This window comes from Malus sylvestris, chromosome 12 (assembly GCF_916048215.2).
Source record: "Malus sylvestris chromosome 12, drMalSylv7.2, whole genome shotgun sequence".
Lineage (NCBI taxonomy): Eukaryota > Viridiplantae > Streptophyta > Magnoliopsida > Rosales > Rosaceae > Malus > Malus sylvestris.
The window spans coordinates 9,213,603-9,223,244 of NC_062271.1; positions in this window are offsets into that span (position 1 = coordinate 9,213,603).

Here is a 9,642-nt window from a genome sequence, read left to right on the forward strand (position 1 = left end):
TTTGGTCTGATTTTTCTTAACAATGACCACATTTGCTACCCATGTTGGGTAATTGACTTCGCGGACGAAGCCTATGCCTTTGAGTTTTTCAATTTCTGTCTTCATTGCTTCGTATTGTTCAGCGTCATAAGATCTTCGCTTCTATCTCACCGGCTTGCTCTTGGGGTCAATACTCAAGCGATGACAGATGATATCGAGAGAAATGCCTGGCATGTCCTCTTATGACCAGGCGAAGACCTTAGTGTTCTCTTGCAAAAAAAGAGATCAATGCCAACCAAATGTGTAGTGACAAGGTGGTACTAATCTTCACCATGTGATTCAGATAATTTTTTGAGATAGAGACATTTTCCAACTTTTCAGTGGGTTGTGCTTGCTGGGTAAAAGAGTCATATCGAGGATCGTCGGGTTGATGGTTGCCATCGTGAAGATCCAAGGTGGCTTCGTCCAGGCTAGTTTTTATGACTTGGTCATGTACAGAAAGGGTTTCTTTGGGCACATGCAGGTGTTGTTGCTTGACCGAAGTGTTGTAACATGACTGTGCACTAAGTTGATCTCCTTTGATATAACCATTGCCATAAAGGGTTGGAAATTTCATCAACAACATATGTGTGGATACCATGGCCTTAAGATCATTGATGCATGTGCGTCCAAAGATAACATTGTATGTTGTGTAAGGGCATGTACCAATGGTGAAAAGTAAGTGTATACTCCCTAAAAGTTGCACGACATCATCGGAGAAGCTTATCAGAGGAGAAATCGAGCAATCAAGCAAGTGTTCAGCTACATTAAGTGCCCTGAAAGCTTCAGTAAACATGATATTAACCTAAGCCCCCGTGTCTACCAGGATTCGTCGTACTTCAAAGTTGGTTATGTAAGCTTTCACGATCAGTGGGTCGTTGTGAGGGTAGATGATACCTTTTTCTTCCTCAAGGTAGAAACATATTGGATCCTAGTTAGGCTTTTAATACTTGCCTCCCCTGATGTCTTCCACTTGAAACACTTGGTGACCATGCTTTAAAGCTCGTTCGTTGTTTTTCATGACCCTGTTGGAAGATTCAGATATGGGTGTGCCGCTGCCGCTTATGTAATATATCACATTCACTTGGCGTTGGTTACAATTATCCCTTGAAGGGTGAAAGAGGAATTGATCAATTTTTTCTTCATGTGCAAAAGCTTCAATATGATCACAAAGGGTGATACATTTCTCGCTGTCATGGTCGTTATGCTCGTGGTAGCAGCAAAATATGCCCGTGTTCTTCGTGGGCTTGTAACCCGACTGCCTCAGCATTAGCTTCGGTATCAAGTGTGATATGCTAGGGTAAATGGCCACGCATGTGGCGTTCAAAGGTGTGTATGTGTCATACCTCGGGGTAGGGCCTGTGCTGACAAGTGCTTGGCCCACTGTGTTGACTGTCTGAAGGCGGGCATTATCGTGGTGATACCCTTGGTTATCGCACTAGTGTCCCTTACTCATTTTACTAAAATGAGACTAGTGAGGATGGGAATCTTTCCTTTTGCCTTGAGATTGATATGTCTGTTGACTTGGTGAAGTATTAAGTAAGGCAGGGGGAGGCACCGCTGCAGTTTGGAAGGTTAAGGTCTTCTCATTTGGGTGGGTCTGGCTTCCGCTCCCCACTTGCTGATAGGGGATGGTTGTTGGGGGTTTCTCTTGGTATGTCCTTGCCTCTGTGGAGGCATGGTTATAAGCATGCGCCATCAACTCAGAGTAAGTCTTCCAAGTGTTAGCATTGATTATGTACTTAAAGAAACAGTCACGTAGGCCTGATGTGAAGACTTTGGGGCAGTCTTGTCGTCTGCCTTGGCACAACGAGAATACTCATAGCTGAAGCGGCTAGCATACATACGTAATGACTCGTCTGACTTCTAGCAAATAGTGTACAAGTCATCCGCAGAGTGCAAACGATCGGTCTGGAAAATGTGTTAAGAAACAAACAGTTTCCTCAATTCCTCAAATGAGTCTACCATCTCAGGTGGAAGACGGCAATACCAGTTTAAAGCTCTGCCAGAGAGGGTGGAGGGGAAGAGAAGACATCGCTCTTCGTCGATGTGCATCCAATATGCCATGGTGGACTTGAAAAGGTTAAAGTGTTTAATCGGGTCCTCCTTTCCAGTATAGAGTTGCAAGCCAAGCTTCTGCTTTATCTTTTCTTGAAGGGGGTGTCGAGGATCTTCCTTGTAAGAGGGCCAGGCCTAGGTTGGTTCTAATCAGGTATCTTAGCTTGTCGTTCAGCCTTCAACTTGTTTACTTCTTTAAGGAGCTGTAGGACAAAAGGGTCATGAGTTAAGTCATGTACCATTGAAGCTTTCTTTCATAAATCTCAATCTCTTATTGGAAGTAGGAAGGTTTGATCAAGAGCATGTGATTTTTCCTTGGACTCGCCGTACTGACTTCCAAGGTATGTTTGTCAGAACATCTCTGAGTCCCCTATACCTTCGTGTTTCTCTAGGACTTGTTGCCCTTTCCTTAAATTGGTAGCCGGTCTGGGACATGGGAAGGGACCGAGTCTTTCAAAGACCCTTGGGTCATTGATCTTGAGCTTACATGGATGAGATTGTCTCGACGTTGCTTTTGGAAGTCTCGACAGTCGTGAAAGACGGCTTTCGATCTTTCCACTCCTTCTGTAAGGAAGTGTCTTCCTCCACTCCTCATGCTTCGGGTCGAAGCAGCTGCGTTGAGAGAAGTCTCATGGTTATCAATGTTTTGATGATTAACTCGCTCCTCATCAGGGATACCCATGTCAAAGGAAAATGACCCTCTATGTTGGGAGGCATCGAGATGATGATTGATGTCCACAGGGGTAACGAGCTCGCGTGTTTGAGTACGCCTAGTTTCATGGAGTGTCTCAAAGAGCTTTTCATACTGCTCCTGGAGGACCTCATTCTTCATTGCTATCTTGTTGTTATGAGCTTCTAGCTTATCGACTTTAGCTTGAAAAGCAACCTTTTTTCCTTCTTTCTTTAGTTGCTTCGCACTAGGTACAAGAGGGGTGTCATTTTGTGTGATGTGGCTTCCTTTGCTCCCTATGTTGGAGATGGATGCTTAGTCAAAAGAGAGTGTACGAATGGTGGAAACCAGCTTGACAAAGCTAAAGAGAGTGGGAATAAGTGTCGTTCCCACAGACAGCGCCAAATGTTGATGCACAAAATCAGTGGGGACTTTTGTACAACGGAAAATGTTAAGTTTGTGACCTTCGCTAGATTGCTCCGGTCACTAGTGTGGATAAGTATGCAAATGGATAGAGACAGGGAATCAAACACAAGATGTACATGGTTCACCCAGATTGGCTATGTCCACGGAGTAGAAGAGTTCTCATTAATTGTGAAGGGTTTACACAAGTACATAGGTTCAAGCTCTCCTTTAGTGAGTACTAGTGAATGATTTAGTACAAATGACATTAGGGATTATTGTGGGAGAATGATCTCCTTTTATAGAAGAGAGTTTATAGCTTTGTTCTGACATTGACATGATTCGTGTTGTGATTGGCCTTTGATATTGACACATGTTGCGCTGTGATTGGCCTCTTGGTTGGAAGGAAACTCTTTTGGGTCCTTGACGGTATAACGTTGACCAATGTTTGGTAGTTTCGGGATTGGTCAAGTATGGTACAAACAAAGTTGATATTACTTTAGTCATGAAGGTTTGTTCACTGTAGATGTAGCATTATGATGACTTGTTGACTTGTTGTGTTACTGTCATAAATTGTTGAATTTGGTTTTTATCAGGGTATAAATTGTTTAATTTGTTTTTGTCCAATGCTTGTATTGTTATGTGTACATGAGATGGAAACTCAGGGGGTTCAACTAGCAACAAAAGAGGAAGAATCGTAGGGGAAAGGTTAACAACCTTTCACAAGCAAGCCATGTGCTAGGTGTTATGCATAAAAAGTGTAATGATGGACAACTTGCTGGTTTTAGGGCATCATGCTTTAGACATTTATAGAGTGTCGATTGACTTGCCTTTAGTGGCCAATTGGTGCATGAATTGTCGCTCTGTATAATGGCTAATCAAAAGGTAAAAGATTTAGAGGAACTTAAGTATTTAATAGGTTGCGAAGTAACGCGGTTCACGAAGAATGACTCTTACCTCATTACAGGGCTTCGTTGTGATAAACCCTATGATATAGAGGTTAAGCCTTCCAACATTAGGCTTTTGACTAAGTATTTTCCTAAGAAATTTGGTTTTTTTGGAGGAGCCAGGTTAAAGATAAAGCAAATTCCATCCCGAACAAAGGTAGCAAAAAAGTATTGGTAACTTATACAGAGCTTGAAAGGGCTTTTCAAGAATGTGAAAATGAGGACAATGCATTAAAGATGGAGTTGCTATACTTTGTTAAGGGTGTCCTAATAAAGGAGAAGAGTAATATGGGTGTGAACCTAGAGTACTTTGAGCTCATATACGATATGGATAAGTTCAACAGTTATTCATGGGGTGTGATTTCATTTGAACTACTACATGACAACCTCTTTTTTGTGTTTTCTAGGAGAGGGAAAGGAATAATGGATGGTGATGTAGGATATGAGGATGAGGAAGAGGAATGAGGCAGGGGAAGTAAGAGGCGACAGAGATCCTGATGGAGCTACAAAGGGTTTAGTTATGCTTTTTCAGGTACTATTTGTTTGTTTGATTGAGAGTAATAATGCTTAAATTATTATGTTGAGTACTAATTCAGTTTACGTGCAGCTATGGCATATGAAATAATTCCCCAATTGGTGAAGCTATTACGGTATTGCAAGATGACTGATCCGGTAGCCATCCCAAGAATTCTTCAGTGGTCGACATCAAAAAACCAACCCATCCATAAGCAACTACAAATGCACATAATTGAGAGTCAAGAGGTATGCCTTTATTTGAAAATTTATGAACTTGATGAATGATGTGAAAATCTATAAATGTTGATGAATGTTTGTGAAAATTGTATGTGTGACAAATGTAATTCTGACAAGTTGCATTAAATGGCAGTATGTGGGATTCAGGAGATTGTGCCCACTGAATCAGATAGGAACAAAGACTACTAGACATGGGGCGATGATGCCAATGTAGTGATGCCTGAGGCGATGATGCCAATGTAGTGATGCCTGACACTTTCGCTCCCAACATAAATGATATGGGCGGGTTGAAAGTACAATTAAGGGAGTTGAAGGTAGCTTTTGCACGTTTGGTGTAGGAGAAGGATGTTTCAAATATGAAGGTCTTGAGAAGGTGGAAGAGTTGACCGAGGAGAGGAACATAAAGATGTGGAAAAAGGAGAGGAACACAAATATGTGGAAAATGAAGATGAAGAGGATAAAGAAAAAGAAGATGGAAATGAAGAAAAATATGAAGAGGGAGAAGAAGACAAAGAGGGTTGATGAAGGCAAAATGGGAAAGGTCGAAGGATCAAGCGGGAAAGAGGTTATGAGAGGTGTGGAGGATGAAGGTTTGAACCAGTTTCTATGTACTATTGAGTGAGATAATCTTGACGCTGTATGCGAAGAGATGGTTAGACTGATTGGATAACTTGTACCGACCTAGTATGAAAAAAGATGAAAGTTTCGATAATGAGGTTGTTATTTACACCTGAGGGTGGGCATGTGGGAATGAAGAGGAAGGGCCGGTACATGAGGGGGAAGTCAAAGACTATAGGAACGAAACGGGGGGAAGAAGAAGACGAAAGTCCTTCGCCATACGACGTTGATCTTTGACGTCACAAAGTGTAAAAAATTGTAAGAAGGTGAGTCGAAGGACACCGTTCTACAAATGAGATACATATTTAAATCAATGGACAAAAACTGCGTGGTTAAGGCGATTAAATATTTCTATCAATTCAAGAAGGTGAAGGAGAATCAGAAAAAGTAAGCGATAATTGACGTTTGGATTTTATGCATTGAAAATTATATTGATTAAACTACTACAATGATGAGCCTTAATGTTTTATTGTCCGGTTGCCCAGTTGGAGAATATGGTGATTGGAGACATCGATTTTTGGAGGCGGTTCCTTGACAAGGCAGAGTGGCTATCAACCAATGTAAGTGACTATACTCTATTTGGTTTGGAGTTATATAAATGTGCTAGGATTGCATTGGTGTCATAGTTTAATTACAATTTGTGTATTGCAACACATTCATTTGCAGCTGTATCTTCTGAAGAAGCATGTAGAGAAGGCTCGAAGGGTAGGGAAAACAACGTTGACCACGAACAGAATCGACTAGTTTATGATAATTTCTACTAATATTGTAAAGTTTGAAAATTATGATGTTGAAGGTGTTTTAGAATGTTTTAAGTGTTGTACATTTTTTTTAATTTTCTAATTATAGACAATCATACTGTGAGCGCTTTCATAATGCGATGACAGCTAAAAGAACAACTAGAGGCCACAAAGGCGATGTATCCAAAGAATTCTTATCGTGCTGTTAAAGACAATGCATGGGGTGGAGAGAGCCGTTTTCTACATCATGGTTGGTCGATGTGGAGAGGGTCTACAAATCTTGATCACCATTGGGTTGTTGTTGAGGTGAATCTTGCAGCTGGAAGAATAATGGTGTACGACTTATAGACGTCTAAAACCCACACACATAAAGCGACTGCCAAATTGGCTTCCATCATTAACGTGTTTCCCAATGTCATCTGAACCCTGTCCAAGTAGGTGAAGAATGGACTTTGGCCCATCATTATGAGTCCAAAGTCCCCACAGCAAGGCAACGGGTGAGTTAAAATTTTGTTAAATTGTTAGTGAGTTTCAATTGAATTGTCTGTGAATTGGTTTTGAAACTTGTTGAATTATTGTATGCCACATGAGAGATTGCAGTATTTTCACTTTAAATGTGATTGAGTTCTTGTCCTATGGCCTTCCTTTGGATAGAATTACGCCCGCCAATGTCCCCGAATACCAACTGAGGATAACAATCGACATGTTGCATGACCTTCACAATGTTTTTACATACACTATGCCGCAGTTTCTTTCTGCACATGCTACTTCCTCGGATATATATACATTATGCACAAGTAATGTTTTTACATTTTTAGCAACGTATTGGATTGTTCAAGAGCCAATGAGGTTGTTCCTATATGTTTTCGAAGCATTTATTAAAGCAAAGGTATCATTATCTCCGATTGTAATGTTCTTTGATGAACCGGAGTTGGATAGTAGACATAAAGAGAAAGGTTGAACATTCCATTTTATTTGGATGTTCTGAGATTTCATGGGATAATAGTGCTATAAAGGCTACATTAAGGAACATAATTTTGATGGTGAAACATTTTTTTTGGGGGGGGGGGGGGTAGCAAGTTTCTCAGTCTGCATGGATTCAGAACTTGAAAATATTTTGTTTCATGAATATCTCTTTCTCTATTTGATTATAGCCGTTTCATAATAGTTATAGGATGACTTATGGCTGTTGACAAGTTTTTAGTTTCTAGATACTTGGATGCTGGTTATTCTTTTCCTTGTGTAGAAGTTCTCTGTTTTGTTGTTTTTCTTTTTCTAATATCTCTAGCATTTCTCCTTCAAATTTCAATGACTAGGGATTTTATTAGCTATAGGTAATATTATTACAAGCTATAATAGCATCCATGTTCTAACCTTCACTTGTACGCTAATATTGCTTCTGTATTATTCAACAACTTTTACAAGATACATGCCCTGCATTTGCACAAGTGTTCAATATTTATACCAAACTGCAAGCTAAGGCAGTTACCTGCAAGCTAAGGCAATTACAAAGATATTTCCCACATCTTATCTCTAACCAATAGATTATTATTAAAACTAACAAACAACAACTACTAACAGATAGGGTGCTTAGCACTAACACTTAATCAATTACTCAAATACTAGCAACATCCTATCATTACCCCACCCTAAATAATGAACCTTGTCCTCAAGGTTGGAATGCAGGAAACTTGTTTACAAACTCTGCATAGTTTTCCCATGTCGCATCCTCCTTAGGCTAATGCTTCAATTGCACCAAAACCTCGGTTGTAGATGAACTGCCATGACCTGTTAACCTCTTCCTTAATATTGCCAATGGATAGTCCTCCAAGAGTTCATCCTCTATAGCTACAGGTAATGGAATTGCATGAATGATATCAGAGCCCAATTGTTTCTTCAAGCAAGAAACATGAAAAACTGGGTGAAGTTTTGATGTGGCAGGTAATTCAATTTTACTTTACCAATCTTCTACAACACTTTAAATGGACCATAAAACCGTGGCTGAAGCTTATGAAAATGATGTTTAGCAAAGGATTGGTGTTGATAAGGTACCAATCGCAAAAAAACCATATCTTTAACCTTAAAAGATCTCTCTACTCGATGTTTATTCGCTTGCTGTTTCATCCTTACTTGAGCCGAGACAAGATTAGTCTTGAGTTAGGACAAAATTCTTCCCCTTTCCTCTGAACACCTATTAACCAAATCAATCTTAGTTGCTCCAAATTCATAAGTAGGCACAGCGGGATGTGGCTGCCCATACACGACTTCATACGGTGTAAGTTTGGATGAAGTATGAAAAGTAGTATTGTAATGCCATTTCGCCCACAGAAGCCATTGAACCTACTTCTTTGGTTGATGACTGCAAAAACATCTCAAGTATGTTTCCAAACCTCTATTAGTAATTTGTTTGACCATTGGTTTGAGGATGGTAACCTGAACTGAGACACAATTTAAAGCCTTGCAATGCAAAAAAATGCCTTACAAAAAGAGCTCAAAAAAACAGGATCGCCATCACTTACTATTGTGGAGGGCATACCATGGAGTTTGAATATATTGTCAACAAATATCTGTGCTATTGAATGGGCATTGTATGGATGGAATATTGGTAGGAACTGAGAATACTTGGAAAGGTGATCAACTACCACAAAAATAATGGTTTTACCTTTGCAAGGGGGAAAACTAACAATAAAATCTGTTGCTATATTTGTCCATACAGTAGATGGGGTGGGAAGTGGATTAAGTAGGTCAGGGGAAGCCAAAGTTTCGGTCTTGTTTAGTTAACAAACTGAGCAAGCTGCCACCCACTGCATAACATCAGATTTCATACCCTGCCAATAGAAAGATATGGAAGTTCGCTCATATGTTTTAAGAAAACCAAAATAACCTGCCACTAGAGTACATTGATGCTCATAGAAAATCTTGTCCCGCCAACAATTAGATGGACTTAAAACAATCCTCCCTTTATACTTATGAAAGCCATTATCAAAATGGTACCGAGCTGTGGACGTGGAAGCACCATCAGAAGGTAACTCCCTAATTTTTGCTTTTAATTTAAGGATCTTGTTCATTATGCCTCCTTATATCATCCAACCAACCCATGTAAGGATAAGAGATGGTCGACAATTCCACATCCGAATGCATCCGAAAGAGAGCATCATCAGCAACATTATAACAACCTTATTTATATTGTATCTCATAATCAAAACTGAGAAGTTTAGAAATCCACTTCTGTTGAAAAAGGGTGTGAGCTCTATGTTGTAAAAAGAACTTCAGACTATGGTGATCAGTTTTAATTATAAAATGCCTCCCTTGAATATATGACTGCCACTTCTTGATTGCATGTACTATAGCCAACATTTCCCATTCATATGTGGACATTGCTTGAGCTCATGGGCCTAAAGCTTTGCTTGTAAAAGCAATTGGCTTTCCTCCTTGG